This window comes from Rhineura floridana, chromosome 6, assembly GCF_030035675.1.
Source record: "Rhineura floridana isolate rRhiFlo1 chromosome 6, rRhiFlo1.hap2, whole genome shotgun sequence".
In the NCBI taxonomy this organism is placed as follows: domain Eukaryota; kingdom Metazoa; phylum Chordata; class Lepidosauria; order Squamata; family Rhineuridae; genus Rhineura; species Rhineura floridana.
Window position 1 is genome coordinate 79,374,213 of NC_084485.1, and position 27,936 is coordinate 79,402,148.

Sequence of the window (27,936 nt, forward strand, 5' to 3'; positions counted from 1 at the left end):
AATTTTTTTTCTGATTAATTACAGGGAAAATCAGGGAGACTCAAAATTATGTGGATATAGAAACATGAGGCTTAACACAGACACATAGCTACAAGTAGCAAAATAAGCAAGAGTGGAGCTTAGCACATAGAGAATGCTTGGGCAAGATGTTTAAATAGTTGATGAACTTAAGGGTTTGCGGACAAATGTCCATCAGTGAGGAACCTAACATAGGATACTGTGTTAGGGAACCAAAGTTTCTCAGCAAGGCAAAGAGCTGTGTGAGATCTAGGAAACCAATCTGTAGAAACTCCAATTCTAACGGAGGTAGAAAAAAGGAGATAAAAGGCTATGGTTGGGTAGATATAAAGAGGAAAAACTAGCAGAAGGAACTAAATACATGAAAGAGGGGACAGACTTAGGACAGAGGAACTAGCTAAAGCATTACTAAGCACAGGTGATAAAATTGTATCAAGGTGGGATGAGTAAGCCAGCAACAGGGACCTGGTCCTGGATGCAAGAGAATGTATGTATATTGTTTAGACTTCTGTGTTCATATTCTTTCTGTTTCTTATTTTTTAGCCTGTTGTAGCTTAATGATACTTTAAAATCATTTGAAATTATCATTGCATAGTTTAGATAGTTTAGAAGACTCCAATGAACTCCAAGTCAGAAGACTCCCCGCACTTGAACGTTTGATTTTATTAATAAAATTGATTGATTGACTGTTTTAACTGTTTTAAATATCATGTTTTAAACTAGTTATCATAGAATCATAGAACAGTAGAGTTATACAGCAGAGTTATACTATAAGGCCAACCCCCTGCTCAATGCAGGAATCCAGCTTAAAGCATACTCAACAGGTGGCTGTCCAGCTGCCTCTTGAATGCCTCCAGTGTCAGACAGCCCAGCACCTCCCTGGATAATTGATTCCATTGTCATACTGCTGTAATGGTTAGGATGTTTTTCCTGATGTTCAGTTGAAATCTGGCTTCCTATAACTTGAGCCCATTATTCCACATCCTGCACTCTATGATGATCCAGAAGACATTCTGGTCCTCTTCTGTATGACAACCTTTCAAGTATTTGAACAGTGCTATCATATCTCCCCTCAGTCTTCTCTTCTCCAGGCTAAACATGTCCAATTCTTTCAGTCTTGCCTCAAAGGGCTTTGTTTCCAGTCCCCTGATCATCCTTGTTGACCTCCTTTGAACCTGTTCCAGTTTGTCTGCATCCTTCTTAAAGTGTGGTGTCCAGAATTGGACACAGTACTCAAGATGAGGCGTAACCAGTGCCGAATAGAAGGGAACTAGTACTTCATGTGATTTGGAAACTATACTTCTGTTAATGCAGCCTAATATAGCATTTGCCTTTTATGCAGCCACATCGCACTGTTGGCTCATATGCAGTTTGTGATCAAGAACAATTCCAAGATCCTTCTCGGATATAATATTACTGAGGCAAGTGTTCCAGCCTATCAAGATCACTTTGAATTTTGTTTCTGTCCTCCAGGGTATTAGCTACCCCTCCCAGTTTGGTATCATCTGCAAAACTGATAAGCATTCCCTGCACCTCCTCATCAAAGTCATTAATAAAAATGTTGAAGAACACTGGGCCCAGGGCCCAGCCTCTGCTACCCTGCTCGTTACTTTCCCCCATTTTGAGAAGGAACCATTGATAAGCACTCTTTGAGTGCGATTCTGTAGCCAGCTGTGGATCCACCTGATAGTTGTTCCATCCAGCCCTCATTTAGCTAGTTTGCTAATCAGAATATCATGGAGCACTTCATCAAAAGCTTTGCTGAAATCAATATATATTATGTCCACAGCATCCCCACAGTGTACCAGGGAGGTTACCAAATCAAAAAATGAGATAAGATTAGTCTAGCAGGATTTGTTCTTGATAAATCCATGTTACCTTCTAGAAATCACTTCATTGTTTTCAAAGTGCTTACAGATTGACCATTTTATAATCTGCTCCAGAATTTTCCAAGGGATTGATGTCAGGCTGACTGGTCTATAGTTTCCAGGTTCCTCCTTTTTGCCCTTTTTGAAGATTGGGACAACATTAGCCCTCATCCAGTCATCTGACACTTCGCTCATCCTCCGTGATTTCGCAAAGACAATAGAAAGCAGTTCTGAGTGTTCTTCAACTAGTTCCTTCAATACTCTAGATTAGAATGCAGTTCATCGGGCCATGCAAATTTGAACTCATACAAAGTGATTAGGTATTCCTTGACCATTTGTCTCTCATTCTGAAGCTGCAGTCCTATCCCTTCAACTTCATGTTTCCCAGGAGAGCCAGAATGGGAGCTGAGCACTTCTGCCTTTTCTTTGTCATCTGTTATCATTTTGCCATCCTCATTGAGGAGCTATACTACCATTTTTTTCTCTGTCTTTTACTTTGGATGTACCTGAAGAAAGCTTTTTTATTGCTTTTAACATCCCTCGCTAACCTCAGCTTATTAGCTTTAGTCTTCCTGACGCCAGCCCTGCAATTCCGTGCTACCTAACTGTACTCTTTGTTTGTGGCCTGGCCTTCCTTCCCTTTCTGTATGTGTCCTTTTTTGTTTTCAGGTCATCTCTAAGCTTTCTGTGAAGCTACATTGGCTTCTTCTGCTGTCTTCCTTTTTTCTTTGATGGAATTGTTTGCAGTTATGCCTTTAGAATTTCATTTGTTTGTTTGTTTGTTTGTTTGTTTGTTTGTTTGTATATTTTAATGTTTCAATTGAATTGTATTTTGGTATTTTAACTATGTATTATATTTTATAATTGATTTTATGCTGGAAACCACTTAGAAGCCATTTTGACATATCAGCAGTATATAAATAAATAAATGTTTCCACCTTTAAGCAAGTTAGTAGGATCCATTTTGGAGAATGTTGGGGATCACATTATAATGTCTCTCACAAGTTACTTGTCTGGGGTTTCTCGTTCCCCCTGCCCAGGTGCCATATCTGAAGAAAGTTCCAGGTGGATATGCCCTCAGCCCAAGGTTGATATTAGTAGTAGTAGTAGTTAAATTTATTGCCCATCTTTCACCCAAAGTCCTAGGACAGGTTACAACAGTTTTAAAAATACATAATTAAAAACAATGAAACATTACCTAAAATCACATCACAGGGTGTGTCCTAAAAATATACACCTTAGGTGTCAAAGGCCAGGATAAAGAGGTGCATCTTCAGCATTCACCAAAAACTGTACAGTGAAGTAGCCAGACGTACCTGATGAAATAATGTTCTTGGGAAGACAGCCTGACCATCTTGACATCAGTGGAAGGCCTTTCCAAATTAAGTCAGACCTGAAGGTAGCAACACCATTCTTCATGCTGCCCACTGGAAAACAAACAATGCACGTGTGCAGATGTTTCTAGCTAATGCAAAGACCCAGCTGCATGTGTAGTACATAGTCATTAAATCAGAGTTTTAATCTGTTCCTCAATTTGTGTTTCCTAGTTTATTATACTGAATATGAGTGTTGCATTATTGCGTTTCTTCAAACTTTTATTTGTTTTCGATTGCAAACTGTATGGGGCAGAAGTCATTTTCTGGATCTAGTCTAATCAACCCCTTTGAGCTACAATCCCATAAACACTTATTTGGAAGTAAGTCCAACTGAGCAAAGTACACATGTATAGGATCAGACTGATGATGTTAAATGGGCTGCTTTACTGCACCAGCAGCAGCATATGTTGTTCAGTAAAGCAGAATGTTCAAAATGTAATTCTCAATGTATGTTATTGGAAACAAATTGTAAAACAAATAATTCCCTTTAGTAGACTGGATAAAAGATTGAAAAAGTATAGTTTTAAAAACTATTTATATTACTGAGCACACGGGAAAGTTATTTTTCATAGTACTTTGGGAGATCATCCTAAGGCTAATAACAGTAACCATAATACTTTACCACTGAACAATGAGATTTGATGACTGAACCAGATCAGTTTCCCCCCTCTCAAATTGCGCATTGTTATATAGCTAGACGACTCCATTGACATTGATGGAAGCAGCCTAGCTAAATCCCATTCATCTCTTTAGATATATAGAAAGTTACAACTCAAGAGTACAATGAAATCCATTTTAATATTCTAGAATTATGATTACAGTGTGGGATTATGCTGGGCATACAGTGTTAATTCATATTTCTGCATAATGAAGATCATATTATAGGACTACTACAACAGCAACAAAGGATATGCAGTAAGTCTGCAGAGCTCCTGTTACATGTCATTATTTTATCATAAGATACAAGATCATGTTTGCTAGGCAATGGAAATCACTAATTCGCAGCTTTGCAGTAGTTGAAAGGTTCATACAAATGTAGAACACCTTAGATAATTAAGGCTGAAATACATTATGTTGAACTTGAAACAATGTCCAGACAAATCTTTTAAAACCTTATCATGGTGTTTCTTGGATACAGCCACAACATCAGTGCACATTAAAAAAAGAACACTGTTCAGTAGTTTCTGTGAGGTCCAAACAAAAATGTGACAGAATTCTTTTGTAAAGAACAAGTAAGTTGGGTTATGAATTCAATGGATAAACTGTGTCATTTATTCTCTCTCTCTCTCTCTCTCTCTCTCTTGCTGTGTGTGTCTGTTTGTGAAATCTACACAATTCTGTGGAAAACTACAACCACATAATATGTCTAATTTTAAACAGGCAACAGAGCATCTCTCACCAGGCAACTTAATTGTCATGTGAATAAAGAGAACTGCTTCACTTGCTTGTTTTAAACACTTTTGGAAATACATTTTTGCATGCACAGTCAAGGACAGGATGCTATGAGTATGGTACTCATATGTAAGAATGGCATAAGAATGAAGGAAGGTGGAAGGAATTTCACTTCTTCTCCTGTCTAGTGTGCAAAGATTCCAGAGATGAGTTACCAGGAAATCATAAGATCTAAAGAAGCAGCTGTAGAAACATAAGGATAGAAAGATCTCTCAATTTTGGTTCTCTCAGTTTCTCATTTTTCCAATCTTAAATTCGGTTCTCCACTTTTCGGCAACAATTTGCTATTTTTTTAAAAAAATCCCCATGAAAACTCTTCAGCATTTTAGTGGGAAATTCTCCTAATAAATACGTTTGTAGTTTTGACTAATGTACTAATTGTTGCAAGTAATTTCTCCTAATATAATACATTTTGTATGTTATATTCACTAATATATTCATTTTTAGGCACACTTTTCACTAATGTATGCATTTTTGTAAACATTGGTTGGAGGACTGAATCACAAAATTTGGATGTGCAAATTTCAAAGGATGGCTATATTTCAGTTGTCATTTTCTTTCAGAAAATGTAAAATTGATAGATTTGGCTTTAAACGCAAATAGAATTGAATTTCTCCATCACTAATTGCACATCAAACTTCTGCTGCTACAACTGCTTTGCAAGAACAGTTATATGTTTCATTTTCTTGTCAAACACCAGTGCACTATAGTCACTAGATAGCCATGCCTCATAGCAAATGATTCAGTGTGCCTTCAGCATCTTTCATGTTACTATCTGGGACATTCAGATGGTACATGACAATAGATGATGCCTTTAAAATATAATTATTCTCTTCTCAACAAAAGACAAGGAAAAACAGGGCTTTGTCTCTTAGAACAATTTTATCTCTTATTCAAATATCTTGGTAACCTTTAATTTATTAATTCAATGAGCACCATAATAGAGATATGTATCATTCAATCTTAGTTTACAGAAGCATGATCAGAAAGCTTTGGGGAGCAAATGATTAAAAAGAATGTACTGAGTGAGGGTTTTTAAAGACACTTTAAGAAGTAACAAGAAAACAGAATCTCACCCAAGAAATAGTGTAATTCTGTCCTCGGGTTATACTACTTGAACAAGATAGAACACTATTGCTACTAAATCTCCTAAAGATGGGAGAGAAATTGGATTCAGTTTGCCTTTAAGGTGCACTTTCTCAAACAATATGTGAATCAAAACACAACCATCCTTTGAAATTTGCACTTCTCCAAATTTTGCAATGAAGTTCTCCAACCAAAATGTGTACAAAAATGCATATACTGGGGGAAAATATGCATAAATGTCTATATTAGTGAAGACAGCATACAAAAGGTATTATATTAGAAGGAACTGCTTGCAAAAATATGTGTATCAGACAAAATTACATACAAAGGTGTGTACATTAGGAAAAATACACACTAAAATGCTGGTGACAGCATTTGACAGATTCACCCATCATTAGTAGTGGCACAGATATGTCATCATCACTAGACAGGAGAGTGGTGGGGACAAATGGAAGAGGAGCTAATCTTGTTGACATCTTACTCTCCCTCCAGGCTAGATCCTGCCTCCCTTTTGGCATAAAGGTACACTGCCTGGTGTGTGTGTGCAATCCTCTGGAGTGGATTTGGGGGTGCACAGGGACAGGAGAGGGACAGAAAGTCTTTGCATTAAAGGGACGACTGTTGGATACAACCCAATATGCAGAGCTTGGAAAAGTTACTTTTTTGAACTACAACTCCCATCAGCCCCAGCCAGCACTGGCTGGGACTGATGGGAGTTGTAGTTCAAAAAAGTAACTTTTCCAAGCTCTGCCAATATGTTTAGAGCAATGAGGATGCTTTGGAAATGTCCTCACAGTAGTAAAAAAATGTACATTTCATTTTTCTGAATTAAACTCTGGCAAACACAGTTATGCAAGTTTCAAAGACAGCTGTTCATGGTGCTGATTGGTGGGCTTCCTTGAAATATCACCAAGAAATGTCCCTCCCCTAGCCATCCCTGTAGCAGTTTTGCACTTTTTAAAAAAGTTTGTTTTTAATTAACCAGGTGACAAATGAACAGATCAGTGTAGGAATGTGCACAGGCAGTTCTTTTAAAAGACCAGCGGCCTGCTAACATGTGAATGTGGAAGGGCAAGACTGAGCTAGTGTTTTACTTGCTGGTATGAATGTTGTTTCAGTTGCAAAGTGAGGAAGAAGCCACATTCATCCTGTAGTTATGGGGCCCATTGTAATATAAAAGCAGAACTCACAGCTGCTTTCACTCAGCTACATTGTCCAGCTACTCAGGCATATTTTACTGCAGTTTATTGATACATTTGGCATATTTATGGTTTTCGTTCCTCTGGCACATTCATGATTCTAGACAGATGATTATTGGGTTATCAAAGCCTAGATAGTCCTGAGCAGTAGCGGGTGGCATGGTAGGACTGCACTGTTCCCCTGATGTCCCTCCAACTGAGTTTCTGCTGCATTACAGGACAGAGAGGGGGAGAGATGAGGCACCAGCAAGGTCAGCACGGTGCAAATGCACCAGTGGAGCCAATCCGGCATTCTGACAGAGCATTTGCACTATGCCAACCGCAACTCTGCATGAAAAGCTGGTTTTTGTATTGCTGCGGTGCTATGCTTTTTATGCATTGTTGACTATCCTCCGTCTTTTTCTTCTGTAACGCAGAACTATTTTTGTTAGTAAAAGAAATATGCTAACTAAATCACATGTCTGAGACTCATCCCTAAAACTGTAAATTCGTTATGCTAATATGGGGTGGGGGAAGGATATACATCCTCTTAATGTAGCATCTGTGACAGGGGAAACTAGGATACTGCTTTAACGGATAAGCCCAAAACTTGCTACAAAGAAGACATGTTTATACTTTGATCCTGAAGAGAGAATTATTTGCCATATCTCCTCAGAGCCGCCCATGGCAATACGCTTTATAGATGAAGATATTTTAGATTTTTGGAATATCCAGGAAAACAGATGATAGAAATAAAGATGTACTGGCCTACTCATAAAGAAACTAGGCTCACAAAACCAGAAATATTTTTAAAGCATAGACGAAAACAATAAACAATAAAAACTGGTTTTGAAATATTTGTCTCTGCAAAGAAAAATGTAAAATCGAATTATACAAAAGTAAAGAAAAGGAAGCCAAAATTCAAATTGCCCAAATGACTCAAACAACAATTCTAAAGAACGAAAACAACTATCAAAATGAAGTCAATGTCTATACATTAAAGAGCAGTAAATTCTCCACAGGACAAAGAAGGTTAATGTGCTAGTTATAACATCATTAATGAATCAATTGATCTTCTTCTTGTTATTGTTATATTTATTGCCTGCCCTTCACCAGCAGGTCCCACAGCAGGTTATAGAAATTAAAATGCAGTATCAAAAACAATTTAAACAGTTAATTATTCTGCCCTAGCTTTTTATAACATTCAGGGCTAAAAGCATTAGTCAAGTAATTCTGTGGATCACATTATTATTTGCAGATTTGAAATATGAATTTTAATTGGATTTTAATCAGTGCTGCCTCATAAAAGTGTTCCATGATGCTGATGTTGTAAACAATATGGGTATTTTGTTTCAGGCTACACTGTTAAGAAGATTTTCCAATTATAATGGATTTGCCTGTATTATTTAGTGAGAATCTTTCATGATTCTGGCAGCTTCCTAAAATTATTGCTTGTAATGAGACATCAGTTAACAAACCTATAAAAGCAACACTAACAGAGAAGGCAACCCCATGGTTCTGCTAAACTGGAAGGGTAATAGGACAAATGATTGAGCCTGGTCTCACCACCTGGTATGCTCAGGGAGATGCCACATGGCCTATGACTGAAGATTATGTGTGCTGGGTTCCATCACCAAGGATGACCCGTCTGCCACAGCTGCAGCTGCCATCTTAGTTCTCCCCAAATACAATACCCTAGAAATCCTGTTGTTCCACATAGCACGTGAGTTAAAAAAAAAACCCCAAAACATGGTGCACACACACCAACAATGACCACGTTTTTAATGCAGACATCCATTTCATTCACTCATTTCATACACACACACTGTGTGTCCCCCTGTGTCATAGGGTCTCCACCACCATCACCACTGTAGGATTGCTCAGTTAAACACATTAGACTACTTGTATTTATATTTGTGTGCATTATGAGGCGTCCCCCCAGGGTTAGTACCTACTGTTAGACAAAGTGGAGCAGCTATCTCAAGCAGCTGATCTGGGTTGTTGTGAAAAGGAAGCAGATTGTTAGTTGTTTGATTTATTACTGTTGTATTTTTACTGCCGGTGAGGGGGAGAAGTGCTTGCAGGATTTTCTTCCTGAGGTCTCTCTCTCACTCACTCACTTTTTCTGGTTGCATGCCTGAGTCTCTGGTTGCATGCCTGAGAGATAGGAAGGCTGTCCTGAACATATACAATGGTTTGGGTCACAGACATGTGAATATTACGGGATGGGGCACTAGGGGATATAGAAAGGGAGAACTGCTCAGAATCAGGCAGAGTCTACCCAATACACATTTTCCCCTCTCCCATCAACCTTTCCTGCCCACCTCAGAGTCCCATCCCCAAGCCAGCTGAATCTAGATAGTATTAAGGTGTGGGAAAGGAACTGTTGGTGTATCTGAGGTGTTCAGCTGGCATATCTGCAATGGCATGCTATTCAAATAAATTATTTTTGTTTCAACTGTCCTCGTGATTCTCTTCACCATGTACTCAAATAATAATTCAACCCATATTTATGGTGACACAATGGTGTCACCTGCTTCTGAAATCTGCAACATGTGAAATACAGAACGTACTGTATTCTGTATGTGATCTTCCCTGATACTGGCCCTCAGTACAGAAAATTAGTTTTGTCCCAGCACAGGTAGAGCCATCAGTCAGTTGGGCCAAACAGTGATCCAAAAGTTAACACTTTGCACCCTATACTATTCTTTTTTTCCATAGTCTTTTCAGCATCCACAAAGGTATGATCATTGACGTTACTATTGAGAAGTGCTGGTAACATTCTCTCCTAAATTGCAGGTTTATTATTATTATTATTAATTATTGTTGTTGTTGTTGTTTATATCCTGCCCTTCCTCCCAGCAGGAGTCCAACATTAGCATTACCAGTAATTACCACTTTCAAATAAACATTCTGACTGATGAGAATATAATATGGAAGACTATAAATATTTATTTTGCTTAGCAGGAAAGAGTTGCACCTAGATTGTCAACCAAAAAGGTGGCCTTAATTGTAGAACTCAGTTTCCAAGAATCATGCATGCATTAACCATTAAGGAAAGAACAGGCAGAAAAACAGAGCAGAACTTCAGCAATGAATTTGGAACAGTCATGTACATTTTTATTTAACAATTTCCTCTGGGAACTCAAGCCAGAGTCGGCAGTCATGCAGAATTCACATTCTTCTGCCTTCACCAGTTCTTGCTGCCTTATTATGAGCATCTTGCATTAGACTTGCTGTGCTGCTTTCCACAATCATTTATTCAGTGTTAACATTTTGAGGCCAAATCTGTCCCTAACTGAAATCCCCTCATTTCCTTGCTATTATGCTGGCATGAACAACATTGCTTATTTATCACAAAGGGATGGGAGTCTTTTTTCATAAGGTGAGATGAGGTGAAAGGAGTGTTCCTAAGTCTTTATCAAAGATAGACATCTCTCATTTTTTTCAATTTCTTCTTGCGGAAACCCTATTAATGATATATCACCAAACACCAGATTGATTTTCCATGGTGGTGTGTGTAGAAAATAATAACGCTATCCATTTTGGTTTTATAAAAACCTCTTATTCTCACTTCGCCTAATGAAGACTGCCTAGTTTCAAATTTGTGCACACATAATCTCAACATAAAATTGGCTGTTATGCTATGAGGACTGGGTGCTTGACCCTCTCTTTGTGCAGACGTGAGGCAACCCTGTTCCAGTATTGTGTAGTGAGGAGAGTGTGAGATACAGGTTCTGGCAACTTAGAGGATGATTTTGTTATGTGCTCCCCCAATCTCCAAGCGGTGAGATCTCAGGGGTCCCTGCGTTCATCCAGGGTTTGGTTTCCTTCGGGAAGAAGGTCAGTGGAGACTGCGGTGTCTTTATGAGATATGGTTTATTTATTTACACACATTCCAACCTGAGCTTAGGATGGAGGGGGTTCAAGGCATCAGCAGTCCAATATCCAGCTTTTCCATCTGTATTACAGGAGGCACCCCAAATGTCATGGTGCAGAGAGCCAGTCTCTCTGCCTGCCTCCAGCCTCCAAGCATTCTTAAAACACAACTAAAACTACAAAACTCTCCTGGGCTCCAGGAGGGGGTGGTGGCAGCTCTCCTGAAGAGTTTCAATGACAAAAGGGTCTTCCTGGCCTATTCACCTTTGCTAGGCAACTGATAGACCCATTATCCTACCTGGCCAATCTATTTGGTTAACAAAAGACTCATTTGACCAGCAGAAAATTCCTCATTCCAAGGCACAGGATTCCAAATCAGAGGCTGGAAAGGGGACCCACAGGAATCATCCATCCCAACCCCCATGCTCATAACAATTTCAAGTAGGGAAATGACACTGAGGAAAAGATTTAAAAATCCTCTCTGATTCTACAGACTCAATCTAAATTGCTAAAGTTTGCCGTTTATGTCAACTTGCTCAGGGTGGCTAAAATAGAAAGGGATTGTGAGGTGCTCCAAAAGGACCTAATGGGCAATAAAATGCCAAATTTAGTTCATTGTAAGCAAATGTAAAGTGATACACATAGGGAGGGGGGAGACTTTCAATGGTGCACTAATGGGGACTAAACTGACAGTGACTGACCAGAAACAAGAGATTGTAGCAGATAAATCAATTAAGATATAAGCCCAAAGTGTGACAGCTCTGAAAAAAGATTTCCATGTTTGGGATCATTAGGAAAGGGACTGAAAATAAAACTGCCAATATCATAATACCGCTATTCAAACCTATGGGGCAACCGTACTTGGAATACTGTGCACAATTCTGGTCACCTCACCTTAAAAGGAATATTGTAGATCTGGAAATGGTTCAAAAAAGGGCAACCAAAATTATGAAGGGGCTCGAGCAACTTCCCTATGAGGGAAGGCTACAATGTTTGGAGTTTTTTTAGCTTAGACAAAAGACAAGTAAGGAGGAACATGATAGAGGTGTATAAGTTTATGTATGGTGGTTGGAATCACAAGTGGGGACAGTGCTGTTGCACTCACGTCCCTGCACTCAGGCATCTGGTTGGCCACTGTGAGATACTGGACTAGATGGGCCATTGACCTGATCCAGCAGGGCTCTTCTTAGTTGTTATGATAAAGAAGATGGAGAGGTACAGCCTCAGGTCCCAGCAAGAGAGTGCCCCATACTGGTTGCTATGCCTTGGGAACAGAGCCTTGCTGTGAAAGAAGACTTGAACTGTGAGGTAATGCGGAGAGAGAGGAGAGAACAGAGTTGAGGCTGGAAGTGAAGAGGCTGAGTCGTGGACAAAAAGCTTCTAGTTCTTCAACCATTCTATAATATTCATGGATTGGGTCTTCGGTAAAGTTGGGATCCCTTTCTCATTTATTTATTTTTTAAAATTTAATAATAGGCCAGCTTGAGGTCCTCTTGAAAAGACAGGGGCCTGGGGCCTGCCCAGTTCCTACAAGTACTGACCAGAACTGAGCAGAAAGTGAACACCCTCCTTCTCCGTCTGTCATTTACTCAGTTCCAGGTAGAGTTCTTCTGAAGGGAAAGGGAGCTGGATGAAAGAAGACAGAAAAAGAAATCCATGAAGAGGGAGCAGTCCTTCATTGCTGCTTATCTTTTTGCAATGGTAACTATGGATCACTTCTAAGAATCCAAAGTTTATGGGCCACCCAATGGTTTAAGATTGTAGACTGTGGCTTAAAATCATTGCTTTCTGTCCTACTCCCACTGGATTTCTTTAGCCTTTTCCCTGACTCAACCCTTAAATTTGTCTTCTTTAGTTAACTGAACACATATCAGTCAATTGCATAGATGGGTAGTCAAAACCATTAATCTTCAGCTATCATACCTGTCAAATCTTCAGTTGCTTTTTCATCAGCAGTTTCCATTCCTTTTATTTGTTGCTTCTTTCGATCCCCCATGATGTTTTCTGCTTCAGGGTTGGAAGAGATGCAGACTTTTTGCTTATCTATCAATCAAGAGGCATCATGAATAAACGAGTATAGAACTCAGTGAAAATCTATCTATTAGTACCATAAAGAAAAGTTCAGTAATTCAAAGGTTTAAATTTAGGATAACGTATCCTTGGAGTATGTGTGTCCTACATATTTCTAAAACATCAGGAGTGTCATGTGACAAGCTGTAAACTTGCTCTTGTTCTGTTTTCGGTATGCCTTACAGCAACTGAAATGTCAAAGGAGTCACTTACAGATACCTGCTGTTCAAAGCAAAGAGGGCTATATCCCAAGACGGTATCTATTTGTGGCACTTCACTGAAATGAGCTGAATGATACTGATTCACCCCAGCTCAAGAAACCATTCAGAAGTTGCTCTGTCATGTTAAGGGATAGAAAAAGAGTTCCTTCCATAGCCACACAGAAACACTGTGCCAGAGATTGCTACATCCTTGGGCAGAAACATCCCCATTTTCATCCATTGTACCAATCCATGCTCTCTAGTTTTAAGAGACAGCGTAGACACATATGGGCACCAAACCATAGCTCTCTGTATGAAGTCATCATACCACTGTTCATAAAGTTTTGACCCTCAGGAGTTGGATGGGAAAGGGTTAATGGGCCAGATCTGGCTGGGCACATCTTTTTGTTAGGTAAACCCCAGGCAATATGTTTCCATGGAAACTAGATGTGTAGCTAATTATTTCTTGATATAGGAAAAAAATGAGGAGAGAAGATAACAAATCTTCTTTTTCATGCTTGACCCAGACCTGAGCTAAGATGTCTCCGTTGGTCTACAGGTGAGGACATATAAGCAAGCCGGCTTTCAGAGAGCGAGCGAACAGAGCGAGCGAACAGGGAGAGCAAACAGGAGTTTGACAAAGGAGTTTGACAGAGGAGGTCAAGGGGGAGGTCCCTAAAAACAGACACACACAAAAACCAAATTACTAATTCTCCTTGTACAGCGGACCAGGACTCTCAAGTTTACCCTGTAGTAGGACAGGACAAAGCACAGGCCACTCCAAAACAAGTAGTTAGAAAGAAACAAAAGACAGAAGAGAGTATGAGCAGGAAGGATACTCCAGTGGTTGTGACCTGCAAGGTGTGTGCCATGTTTGTTTTCTTGCCTGAGAACAACATGGAGTACACGTGCAACAAGTGCAAGCTCATGGCACTGTTGGAAGAAAAAGTGAAAGGCCTGGAACGGCGAGTAGCCACACTGAGAACTATAAGAGAAGATGAAGAGTTCTTAGAATGCTGGAACAACAGCAGCAAAGAGAAGTGGAGCTGGAAGAGCAACAGCATGTGGTAGCAGAAGATGAGACTGCTTTGGAGAGGAACAACGAAGTGGAGGAAACTCCGTGGGAAAAGGTGACAGCAGCAGAAGAGCTAGAAGACACCCTTCACCAGTGGAGCTATGGAACCGCTTTCAACCACTCAAGGATGAGACTGGAAGACAGCCTGTGGTGGAAGAATTGCAGGAGACCCCGTGCGACAACGAGCAAGAGGCTGAAGCTCAGTCAAGCAGGGCCAATGAAACATTGCCCCACAACAAGAAGAGAAGAGTACTAGTAGTGGGAGACTCCCTACTGCGTGGGATCGAAACCCAAGTATGCAGAGAAGATCCGTGGACTCGCCAGGTATGCTGTCTACCAGAAGGACAGATTAGAGATGTGACAGGAGGGTTGCCATCACTCATCAAGCCCACTGACAGGTATCCCTTTCTCCTCATCCATGTAGGAACAAATGATACTGCCAAACAGAACTATGAAGAAATCACATCAGACTTTGAAGCTCTGGGAAGGAAACTCAAGGACTTTGGGGCCCAGATAGTTTTTTCATCCATCCTTCCAGTACTTAGAAGAGGAGTAGAAAGGGAAAGAAAAATACTCCATGTGAATGAATGGCTACGAAGGTGGTGCTGACGTGAGAGATTTGGATTCTGGGACCACGGGCTATGCTTCCTGGAAGATGGACTGCTGGCAAGTGATGGGTTGCATCTGACAAGGACTGGGAAGAATGTGTTTGGCCATAGCATGGAGAAGTTCATCAGGAGGGCTTTAAACTGAATCCTAAGGGAGAGGGAAACGTAAACTTGGTGGTAACGACTGATGAAGGCTTGTGCACAGTAATGGGAACAGAGAGATCGGCTGTAATAGGGACCAGTGACAGTCCTCAGAAAAATGTAGTAAGGAAGCCAAGCCATAAATCACATGGTCTTCAAGGCCTGCATACTAATGCGCAGAGCATGGGAAACAAGCAGGACGAACTTGAACTCTTAATACAGGAGGGCAATTACGATTTGATAGGTATAACTGAAACTTGGTGGGATGACTCCCATGACTGGAATACAGCAATTGAAGGATATAACTTGTTCAAAAAGAACAGAAGGAATAAAAAGGGAGGTGGAGTCGCGCTATATGTTAAAAATATATATCCCTGCACAGAAATACAGGAAGATGAGCTTAGTAGTTCCACCGAGAGTATCTGGATTAAAATTAATGGGGCAAGTAATAAAAGGAATGTGGTGCTTGGAGTCTATTACCCAATCAAGGAGAAGACAAGAATGTAACTTTTGAAAAGCAAATTGCCAATGTTTCAAGGAGGCATGATGTAGTAATAATGGGGGATTTCAATTATCCCAATATCTGTTGGGAAACAAATTCTGCCAAACACAGCCCCTCCAAGAAATTTCTGACCTGTGTTGGAGATAACTTTCTCCTATAGAAAGTGGAGGAAGCAACCAGAGGATCAGCTATCTTGCACTTGATTCTAACCAATAGAGATGATTTGGTGGATGAAGTGGCAGTTATGGGAACTCTGGGGGAAAGTGACCACACCATACTTGAATTCTTGATTTTAACAGAAGCAAAAGCTGAGAGTAGCCATATGTGCATCCTGGACTTCAGGAAAGCTGATTTTAATAAACTCAGAACAATTGTAAGTACAGTTCCATCGCAAGCCACCCTAATGAGAAAAGGAGTCCAAGATGGGTGGGGGTTTCTAAAAAATGAAATTCTAAAAGTGCAATGGCAAGCAATTCCAAGAAGGAAAAAAGGGGGGAAACAACAGAAGAAGCCAATGTGGCTTCACAAAAAGCTTAGAGATGACCTGAAAACAAAAAAGACACATACAGGAAGTGGAAAGAAGGCCAGGCCACAAAGGAAGAATACAGGCAGGTATCACGGAATTGCATGGATGGCGTCAGGAAGCCTAAGCTGAGAATGAGCTGAGGTTAGCGAGGGATGCTAAAAGCAACAAAAAAGCTTTCTTCAGGTACGTCCATTGTAAAAGACAGAGAAAAGAAATGGTGGCACAGCTACTCAATGAGGAAGGCAAAATGATAACAGATGACAAAGAAAAGGCAGAAATGCTCAATTCCTACTTTGGCTCAGTCTTCTCCCAAAAAAGGGTCTATGACCCTCCTGGGAAACATGAAGTAGAAGGGGCAGGATTGGAGCTTGAGATTGACAGACAAACGGTCAAGGAATACCTAATCACTTTGAACGAGTTCAAATCGGCAGGGCCCGATAAACTGCATCCTAGAGTATTGAAGGAACTGGCTCAAGAACTCTCAGAACTGCTGTCTATTATCTTTGCGAAATCATGGAGGACTGGTGAAGTGCCAGATGAGTGGAGGAGAGCTAATGTTGTCCCTATCTTCAAAAAAGGAGGAACCAGGGAACTACAGACCAGTCAGCCTAACATCAATCCCTGGAAAAACTCTGGAGCAGATTATAAAGCAGTCAATCTGTAAACACCTTGAAAACAATGCAGTGATGACTAGGAGCCAACATGGATTTATGAAGAACAAATCCTGCCAAACTAATCTTATCTCATTTTTTGACCAGGTAACCTCCCTTGTAGACTGTGGGAAGGCTGTGGACATAATATACCTTGACTTCAGCAAAGCTTTTGACAAAGTGCCCCATGATATTCTGATTAGCAAACTAGCTAAATGTGGGCTGGATGGGACAACTATCAGGTGGATCCACAGTTGGCTCCAGAATCATACTCAAAGAATGCTTATCGATGGTTCCTTCTCAAACTGGGCAGAAGTAATGAATGGGGTACCACAGGGCTCGGTCCTGCGCCCAGTGCTCTTCAACATTTTTATTAACGACTTGGATGAGGAGGTACAGAGCATGCTTATCAAATGTGCAGATGATACAAGATTGGGGGCATAGCTAATACTGTGGACGATAGAAACAAAATTCAAAGGGACCTTGATAAGCTGGAGCATTGGGCTGAAAACAACGGAATGAAATTCAACAGGGATAAATGCAAAGTTCTACACTTAGGAAAAAGAAACCAAATGCACAGTTATAAGATGGGGGATAATTGGCTCAGCAATACAACATGTGAGAAGGATCTTGGAATTGTCGTTGATCACAAGCTGAATATGAGCCAACAGTGTGATGTGGCTGCAAAAAAGGCAAATGCTATATTAGGCTGCATTAACAGAAGTATAGTTTCCAAATCGCATGAAGTATTAGTTCCCCTCTATTCAGCACTGGTTAGGCCTCATCTTGAATACTGCGTCCAGTTCTGGTCTCCGCACTTCAAGAAGGATGCAGACAAACTGGAACAGGTTCAGAGGAGGGCAACAAGGATGATCAGGGGACTGGAAACAAAGCTCTATGAGGAGAGACTGAAAGAACTAGGCATGTTTAGCCTGGAGAAGAGAAGACTGAGGGGAGATATGATAGCACTCTTCAAGTATATGAAAGGTTGTCACACAGAAGAGGGCCAGGATCTCTTCTTGATCATCCCAGAGTGCAGGACACGGAATAATGGGCTCAAGTTGCAGAAAGCCAGATTTCGACTGGACATCAGGAAAAACGTCCTAACTGTTAGAGCTATACGACAATGGAATCAATTACCTAGAGAGGTAGTGGGATCTCCTACATTGGAGGCATTCAAGAGGCAGCTGGACAGCCATCTGTCGGGAATACTTTGATTTGGATTCCTGCATTGAGCAGGGGGTTGGACTTGATGGCCTTATACGTTGACGTGTGTGCATTGTTGCGTGAAACAGCATACATTACGTTGGAGTTAGGTTGAGCAAGAAACTTCTTCAGAGCATTAGATCATGTTAAGAGTCTTTATTAAGACATTATGGCCAAAGGCTTAAGAGTAAATACAAGTAGAGTTTCTTCAGTCACCCCCCTTCTGGTACATCTCTCTCCAAAGGTAATAATAATAATAATAATAATAATAATAATAATAAATTTAATTTCTTCGTCGCCTATCTGGCCAATGGCCACTCTAGGCGACTTACAAAATTATTAAAATACAATTAATAAAATACAGTAATACAATAAAAACAATAGATCTGCAACAACAATATTAAAACTGGGTAGGAGGCATTACAATTATATCGATTAACCCTCCCCGACAACCTCTCAGTTCAGAGGCAATACACAGAAGACACAGCTTAACACAGATAGCTGCTAGAACTTTTCCCAGTCTATCGCGATGGTTACCATAGCAACGGCCTTGGCAGTCCGTTCCCAGACTGGGCAAAGACATAACTCCCCCTAGTTACAGTTTTTCAGACTTGATGGAAAACAAACTCAGTGACAGTGCGGTTCAATGGTCAACAATCCCCCCCTTTTCCCATCATGTCTGTAACTCATTACAACAATAACAACAATACATTTCTCCAATACATCTTGCAATACAGCTTACATTTCAGTACAGTTCAAAACATCTCTGTACATTTAGCTAACACTTTATTCAATCAAATTTTGGCTCATTCCAAGCCTTGTCACCAGTTTGCCAAATTTCTCCTCACACAAAGGCTTGGTCATTATGTCAGCCACCATGTTGTTAGTGTCACAAAATGTCAGGTTAACGAACCCCTGCTGCACACAATCCCTTACGTGAAAGTATCTGACACTAATATGTTTTGTTCTTTTGGTATGAGCTTCTGATGTGGCTATCTTGATGCAGGTCTGATTGTCTTCATATACAGTAATCGGAAATTGCATATCAATGTCTATCTCCTGCATGAGCATTGCGAACCATTGTAGCTCATTACAGGCCTGTGATAGAGCCACATACTCTGCTTCTGCACTTGAGGTTGCCACCACATTTTGTTTCTTGCTGCTCCAGTCAATGCATGACCCGTGCCACATCACAACTATGCCAGAGGTTGACTTACGACTGCTCAGCTCCCCTGCATGATCTGCATCCACAAAACATTCAAGACCTCCTGTCTTTGCTCCTGACAAAACTAGACTCTTTGTCTTCGTGCCTTTCAGATTTATGTCAAGATCTGGTTTAAATGTTTGCGCTTGTGTTTCTGGACACCAAACTCTGAAATATGCATTCTCTTGTGCTCTAGGTGCACATTTGCCACGTCTCTTACCCTGTGGATTGTAAACTCGGCTCTGATGCACTCTTTCAGGCATCAGCCTGACTGCATTACATGAATACTGTGGCTGTGTGCTTTTAACAGCTGTCTTCTTACAGCTCTGACAGTCATTCTCTTTCCGCCCCATTAAACTCAAGGCATCAGCACACTTCACACCCACGGTCATTCTAAACTGCCCTTGTGTCATAAAACCCTGACAGACAACTTTGCCTCTTCTCTGCACAAAACATTTTCCTCTATCAAATGTTACACAATACCCAGAATTCACCAGTTTTTGAACTGATAAAATATTATGAGCCAATTCTGGAACAAACAAACATTCTGACATTATCCCAAGTTTATTAAATCTCACCAGTCCTCGGGCTTCCACCCTTTTCTGTGATCCATCCGCAAGTTGCACAAAATCCTGCACTTCTTCTGAAGCATAAAACAAACTTCTGTCTTTAATTAATATATGGCTCGCCCTGCTGTCGACAATCCAGTTAACAGGTCCTAAATCTTGAGAGTTCTGTTTACAAACAAAGTTCACACTTCCCTGCTTCAAGCCTCCGTCCCTGGAGTTGCGCTTGACTGGACAGTCTTTTCGGAGATGCCCACGAGCCCCACAGGCATAACAAGACTTCAGCCTTTGATGCTTGTAATCCTGTTTGCTTTTGGCTGCCTCCTCCGGTTCGGCACTTTTCTCCTCCTTGCTTCTGACAGCTTCCATCAGCTCGGCTCTCTGCGCCTTCTGCCTCCGCTGCCATTCCTGGGACAAATCCTGCAACGCGTCCCACATCTGTTTAGCCGACGGCTCATCTCTCACACACATCAGTTGAGAATCCGATAGAGCCAAGATTATAAACGCCTGCGCCCTCTGGTCTCTGCGCTTCCAGGCTGTGGTCAATACCGCCGGGGGTGTTCCATCTATAATGTCCCATAAATCCTCTGTTATCAGCAAAGCCCGCATCCTCGGCTTCCAGCTGCCATAATTCTTTTCATTAAGTCGTTCCATCGGCAAGCCTCCCCCAGACAGGTTTACAGCCATGTTGCTCACCTCTGTCTGGTACAATCAATCAAGCTGCCCTCTGGAACTCCGTCTGCCGTTCAGACCAGCAACTTACTCCCGTGTAATGCGCTGTGGATCTGGGCCCATAACCCTGTTGACGTGTGTGCGTTGTTGCGTGAAACAGCATACATTACGTTGGAGTTAGGTTGAGCAAGAAACTTCTTCAGAGCATTAGATCATGTTAAGAGTCTTTATTAAGACATTATGGCCAAAGGCTTAAGAGTAAATACATGTAGAGTTTCTTCACTCACCCCCCTTCTGGTACATCTCTCTCCAAAGGTAAACACAGAAGACAACCTCTCAGTTCAGAGGCAATACACAGAAGACACAGCTTAACACAGATAGCTGCTAGAACTTTTCCCAGTCTATCGCGATGGTTACCATAGCAACGGCCTTGGCAGTCCGTTCCCAGACTAGGCAAAGACATAACTCACCCTAGTTACAGTTTTTCAGACTTGATGGAAAACAAACTCAGTGACAGTGCGGTTCAATGGTCAACATTCCAACTCTACTATTCTATGTCTTCTCTTTCAATGAAAACTCCAATGACATAACAACTGAAGACCTCGTGGAGCCTCCCGACTATAGCGCTATCGACACACGAGTACAAACCTCAAGGTCCACAAGAACCAGCCTGCTTGGGAGTTAGCGAACCTTGAAGCCTAGCCTAACCAGTTGTAGGTGTCTAGCAAGGTCTGGATGACCAGGCTACATAAGCTCCCAGCTGAAGACTGTTAGTTGCTGGAACAGCACAGGTTCTTAGCTTTGTGCAATCACAGTTCTTGGTCCTGCTTCTGATTCTTTCTGACCCCCTGCTAAAACCTTCCTTTGGAATCCTGCCTGCTTTTGCACAGCTCTGCTGTATGTGAGTTTGGCTTTGCCTCATGACTATTGGGACCACATCCACTCATAGACTGCCTGCCTTACCACACCTGAACTCAGCTTCTCCATAAGATTTTGTGTTTCTGGATTGCCCTGACACCTGACTGTTACCAGACCATGGCAGGACACTCCTTCCCAGCCATTTTCTTTTGCTTCTGTTTGTGTGAATATGTGAAGTACAGCAACACTCTGCAACACTAAAAAAAACTCCAAAAACAATTGTGGTATAATGGCACTGACTATTCGGCAGAATAGTTTCCAATGGACATGAGGAATATCTCAGTTTGCACAAGATAAAACAGTGGGAGGTGAAATATATTCTAGCAAAATTCTAGATGTGCTCCATGTTTTTAATTGACCATGCCCACCTTTCCTTAAGAGGAGTGGTTTAAGCATAGCAGGCTGAAAACAAGCATCTTGGGCAGGCCAAGTTTGTTTTCTCCAATAGCAAGATTCATTGCTTAAGTAGCAACTTATTATAATCAGTCTAATGTTACATCAAACTACAGTTTCAGATTCAAAAGTTAATGCACCCCAAATAGAAATAAAACTTAACTTCCAGTGTGAAACATAAAAGGCTATCTTCACCATGATATCACAATGACCAATAAAACAGCTTTGAAATTAAGAAAAATAAATTTGACACAGATTTCTAGGGTGAATAATGAGAGAAATATAATTTTCTAGGTTAGATTCTCTGTAGAAACAGTAGTATCACAGGAAAGAAGCAAAGTAAGAACACCACCAACAAATGTATAAAAATGTAATTCTCCATCTTTGGAGATGGCAGGTGATGCCACCACTCATTAATCCGCTGCTCAGAGGCACATGTTACCCAATTCTTCCAAGCTACACAGGAAGTGGATTGGACTGTGGAAGAAAGACCAACCCAAATTATTTGCGTTTTGACAAATTTGTAGGGCTTTCCAATATCTCAGAGAGGAGGTCAGGTCTCCTGCTCCCCTGGAGCATTCACTATAACTGCCCAATTTCTCTGCTTTTTAAAGTTTGATAGAAATATCTGTTGACTATTGGTCAGATCTCCTGCTCCCCTGGTGCATTCACTATTAGCTGCCCAATTTCCCTACTTTTTAAAGTTTGATAAAAAATATCTAGGTACATTCTTAAACCGCAAGGGTTTTTTTGGCCTATTAGTGAATATAGATCTACATATTACTGTAGCAAGTATTCAAAGAGAATGGTTTTTGGATAAAAATTATGGTGTCTGTATGTTTGGTTTGTGTTTGTTGTGCACTGAGCAGCTGTGTCATTGTTTGTTATTAACCACCTAATAAGAAAGATCTTGGAGCAGATTAATTATTTTATAATAATAAAAACATTTAAAATACATATATATCTCAGCATAAAAACTCCAGCAATAGAGAATAAAAGCAGTATAATGGTTTGAATTACCTTATTCTTTGGAAGTGTCCGAAATCTTTGGTGGGATGATGTACTTCCTTAAGATAAATCATCAATGTAACAGCAATTTTTACAGAAGTAAATTTACATGGTTTGAAACTCATTCCAGTCTGGTTAAACAATTTCATTTATAAAGGTCCCATGGAGATATTGGCAAATGCTTTAGCTAACATGAAGACCAAGCAGTAATTTTGAGGTCTCCAGTGTGCTCCATATGGTTTGTCCTGTAATACACAGAGCTTTGATTTCCAAATGTGTGTGCTTCTTTTGTACAAAGTACATGAGCATAAAAAAAAAGTACATTGACCATAAAAACATACAACAGCAGCCTAGTCTGCTCTGGTTTCTTTAAAAGCAGCTTGATCTGTAGAAATCAACAGAAAAGGCTTTTCATGGTTACTGCAGATAAGCATTATCAAGTTGACTGCTATAGCTACAGATCAAGCTCCCCTTAAAGGCTCAATATGTAGTCTTCCTATTACCTCCACATGGAAAATGAGGACTTGGCGCAGATTGGCTACTTTTAAATGGGGCAAGATCTGGGAAATAGCACAAAGAGGTAAATCTTCTCTCTCTTTTTCTGTGAGGCTGTGTCAGCATTTCATAGTGCGAAGGGTGCTGGATTTGACATTTTTAAATTTTATTTTATTATCGTATTTACTGTTTACTGTTACACACTGACACACATAACACATCAACCCCTCAAGGCTGAGGAGTAGCTTAAACTTTTGTACATACAGGTGCCTGTCAAAATGAAGTGGAATGGAAACCAGTACCTAAGGATCCTACCGCCTTCCTGGCGGATTTCTCTTTGATACAAGCAAATTACAGAGATCTGTGGGCATCCAGAGATGTGTGGCTACTTCCCAGCTGCCTATGTTAGGGTTTTCCATATGATAATGGAATTCCTTTTCAATTTATGGCATCCATAATTCTTGATGAAATTGATTGGCCATGGGCTGAAAAAGTGCAACAACTTATTAAACAGATAAATATTTGTTGTGTCCAGATTGACAGTAGAACACAGCCTGGTGGATAGATAATATCATGTCTAGGATCATTACATTTGCCTGCTATCTCATTTAATTCTTCCACTATCTATTACAGACTCTCTTTAAGAAAATGTTAATTTGATGATGAACTAGCAGAGTTAAAATTCCGGTGCAATAGGTAATGCTGACATTTACAGACCAGCTCAGTTCTGGCTCTTGTCTAGAATGTGGTCGCCAGCTTTTTCTGGCAGGGCTTCCTGTATGACAGAAATTCAGTAGGTGAAGCTTTTCCTAGCATGTAGATGCAGTAACAAAGATTGTGCTTGTAACTTTTAAATACACAAACTAGAACAGTGGGGAGGAGACCCTGGCTGGAAATCCAGAGTCTGTGAGTTCAAATCCCAGCTCGTATCTCCTGAGAATATAAAAAAAATGTAAATGTACTGCCTTCAAGTCAATTCCGACTTATGGTGACCTTATGAATAGGGTTTTCATGAGGCTGAGAAGCAGTGACTGGCCCAAAGTCACCCAGTGAGCTTCATGGCTATGTGGGGATTCGAACCCTGGTCTCCCAGGTTGTCTGCTTTTCAATTCATGTGTCTGCTTTTACAGCTTTCTAGTGCTCACCATGACAGCTGGTATAGCACAGTGGGGAGGAAAGCCTGGCTGGGAGTCCAGAGTCTGCGAGTTCAAATCCCCGCTCATGTCTCCTGGGTGTCAAGGGCCAGCTAAAGATAACCCCCACAGTGAGTGGCTCAGGGGTTACGTGCCCTGCCACCTGTGCAGCCGTGGGCAAGCTGAATAGTCCTAAGGAGCCCGGTTGCCCCCCAGCTGGGAGTTGCGGACAAGGAAGGGGCTGGCTTGTGCAGCTGTGGCAAGCTGAGTGGGCCCTAGCCAGCTGGGGAGGACTAGCCTCAGAGGGAGGCAATGGTAACCCCCCACTGAATACCACTTACCATGAAAACCCTATTCATAGGGTAGCCATAAGTCACGATTTCCATTTCAGATGCAGTAACAGAAAGATTGTGCTTGTAACTTTTAAATGCACAAACTGGCTCTTTGTAGATGTTCAGTGTGTAGTCTAAGCAAGGGGGTGGGAGATGGGAGGCATAACCTGCACAGACCTTGTGGATTTTATCCAGTGCTGCTGTTCCACATGCGCAACTCACTTTGATTTGTGCAACAGAACTTTCATGTCCTCTTGTCTGCAGCCTCTCATGCACCCCCAAACTCTGCTGTAGAGGGTTGGGGAATCCTCCAGGGCAGATTTCAGGGGTGGGGGTCATGCAGTGTTAGGTATAACCCTATGTATGTACAAACTGTACATATATAAGCTCGTCCACACCATGATCTGAAAAATTTGCCCTGCTGAGTTCACTTCTCTACTGAAGCCCTAGTTATTAGAAAAGTGAATGGCATGCTGGGCTGGAGGGAGACAAGCCATGGGCAGGTGAGAGTGGTCATGTTTCCTGCTTTACTTTTGAAAGGCTTACCACATGGATAAGAACCATGAGAAGGCCTTGATGTTCCCCATCAACATTAGTACCTGAACAGTAGACTTGAGCATTTCCTCATTTTCGGTGATGCATAGATGGTCATTTTGCTGTTTAAAATCATACCCTTCACCACCCTTATTTCTATATTTCTGGGGGAAATTTCATTATTAAATACACCAAACTGCAACCATTACAGCTAGATTGATTCAGACTGTCAGGTACTAATTGATTGTGGCCTGTGAATCAGGTGCATTTTTCTCCATCACTGCAGCTGCATACCATGCAGAGTTCAACTGACCAACACCTGTTTGTTTTGCAGCAAATAAAGGTGTAGAAGGTACAGGAAAAAGAATGGGCAACCCTACTTGGACCTTGTTGGGTTTGAATGCATTTGAGGACCACAGTACAAGTTAACACAGGAAATCCTCAACTGTATCTTCTAAAGCTTTGAATCAATGTAAAACAGCTTAAAAGCTACTGGACTAGATGGACCAATGGTCTGACTTGGCATGAGAGCTTCTTATGATAGGAACAAGAGGGACTTAACACTTTCCAGCCACGTTTCCTCCATCTAAACTGCTCCCCTCCTCTTTAGGCTACAATTTGCCCTGTGAGGACTCAATATTAAAAATGTAAATGTACTGCCTTCAAGTCGATTCCGACTTATGGCGACCCTGTGAATAGGGTTTTCATGAGACTGAGAGGCAGTGACTGGCCCAAGGTCACCCAGTGAGCTTCATGGCTATGTGGGGATTTGAACCCTGTAGTCCAACACCTTAAACACTACACCACACTAGCTCTCAATATAGGTTAATATAAATTTTCCCCAGGAGGAAAATGGCATGGGGGAAGTTGTTCATCTCCCTCCTCCAGTACCACTACTCTCATCCAGCTCAGTCCACCATCAACCCACAGCCCACCGTCTACAACTGCTTTTTAGTGAAAATCAAAATACTGAGATCTAATCATGGATCTACTACATAACATCTGTAGTCTGACCCTAAGCAGGCACTGTGGGATGGACAGCAGCTGATCAGGAATCCTGACTTAAAGGTCAGTGAAGTAAAAAAAAAAATCAGGCCTCTAGTACAGTTTGCACTGACAGAACCTGAAGCTTAGAGCCATGAGATTCTAAAAACAACAACTCTGCTTTCAAGCCCTCCCCTCCCTTTCTTTCCGAGCCTTCCTTAACCTTCCACACCCTTGGTTAAAGCAGAAATCTATTCTTGCATCACTTCAGGCCTTGTGAAAAATAGCATTACTGTCATGGGCATATAAATGGCTTTCCTTGCTGTTAGATTTCATGCTATAAAGTATTAGTTTTCACAACTGGCATCATTTTAGCAAAGAAAATGAGGCTATGAATTTGCAATCATTGCATCATCCAGCAGCTACTAGACATTTTAAAGTCCAATGCTTGCCTTTCCCACTGAAATTAATGAGACTTCAACCAAGTGTCCCTACACACCACTTGGGGGACAGAGAGATGCTTCTACTACACTGACGCAGCAGTTGCAAAATCCTACACTTGTCCAGGCCAGGAGGAGTGCCATCATATCCTATACTCCAACATGGCAGTTGATGGGAGTGGGAATGTCTGGGTGATTTTTTCAGTGTTTTCCTCTCCCCCTTCCATCAGCATAACATTTTGTCATTGATAGGGGCATGGGCATGGGCATGGTCTGAAGGGCTATAGAATTTAGTGTTAAGTCTATTCTGCTGCTGAGCTGCCCATTTCCCACCGATGACCCTGTACCAGTGGAATGGATATACTGGTGCAATGTTCTCCTGGTATACCGAAGCAGCTGCAATGGCATATTTGTTGCAGTATATCTCACAATTTATTGGCATAGCAGGGCTTCTGTTATATGCTGGCTCCCCTTAAATATAGCTAGATCTTGCACAATGTATTTTACAGTCTGTCTGTATATACTGTTGGACTCCATATTGTTAACCTCCAACTCCCATCAGTCCTAGCCAACATGGCCATTGCTCAGGGATGATAGAACTTATAGTTCAACTTCATCTGAAGGGCCGAGTGCTCTCCATCACCAAATTATATAAAACCAATGAATAGTTATGCCTTTTCATGGGAAATAGTTACCCATAGAACTGCGAGTAAATTATAACTTTCCTTTTGGGGCTACCACTGATTATTTCACTCAGGCCATTGAATTGCCACTTTCTGATAAGGCTGCCAGCTGACTAGGAACAAAACAGCTTTGCTTGCTCTTGTGCTTTTAACAGTCACTTGATCTGCAGAAATCAGCAGGCAAAACTTTTCTCAGGAGAGAAAGAATCAATAATACCTGCTGCTACTCTCTGTACATCAAGTTGATGTTAAAGCACAGGTGTGGAACCTATGGCCCTCCAGACGCTGTTGGACTCCAACTCCCATCAGCCCCAGCCATCATGGTCAATGGCCAGGGTTGATTGAAGTGGTACAGTAGTCCAACAACATTTGGAGGGCCAAAGGTTCCCCATCCCTCTGTTAAAGGCACAGAAGCAGCAGAGGTCAAACAAGTTGGCAAATTTACAAGCTGAGTCTTGGAAATCATAGGATCTGTGATTCCACTTATAAAAATGTCATCAGATAATGAACCGTCAGCATCCCCAATGTTGGTAGATGGTTGGGTCATCATGATATTACCAAATATGAGAATTTTGTTTAATATTTGGGCAGAAGTTCTGGGCAGAACAAAACAGTGGTGCCAAACACCACTGCTGCTTGATTTTCCACAAGCAATACACTCAGCTAACCTGCCTCTCTTCTTATCCTTGCTGACAAGATTAATATTGGACATTTTGTCTGAAATGGAGCCTCAGTTCAG

At 41.2% G+C, this 27,936-nt stretch overlaps 1 long non-coding RNA gene across 1 annotated transcript; it reads right to left on the reverse strand.

The window, feature by feature from the left end:
• Positions 1 to 12,005: 12,005 nt before the first annotated feature.
• LOC133386703 (uncharacterized) lies at positions 12,006 to 23,089 on the reverse strand. Its single transcript, XR_009763244.1, has 3 exons — positions 22,609 to 23,089; positions 12,781 to 12,900; positions 12,006 to 12,483 (listed from the first exon to the last, which is right to left on the reverse strand). It is a non-coding gene; the product is annotated as an uncharacterized LOC133386703 (long non-coding RNA).
• Between the last annotated feature and the right edge of the window lie 4,847 nt (positions 23,090 to 27,936).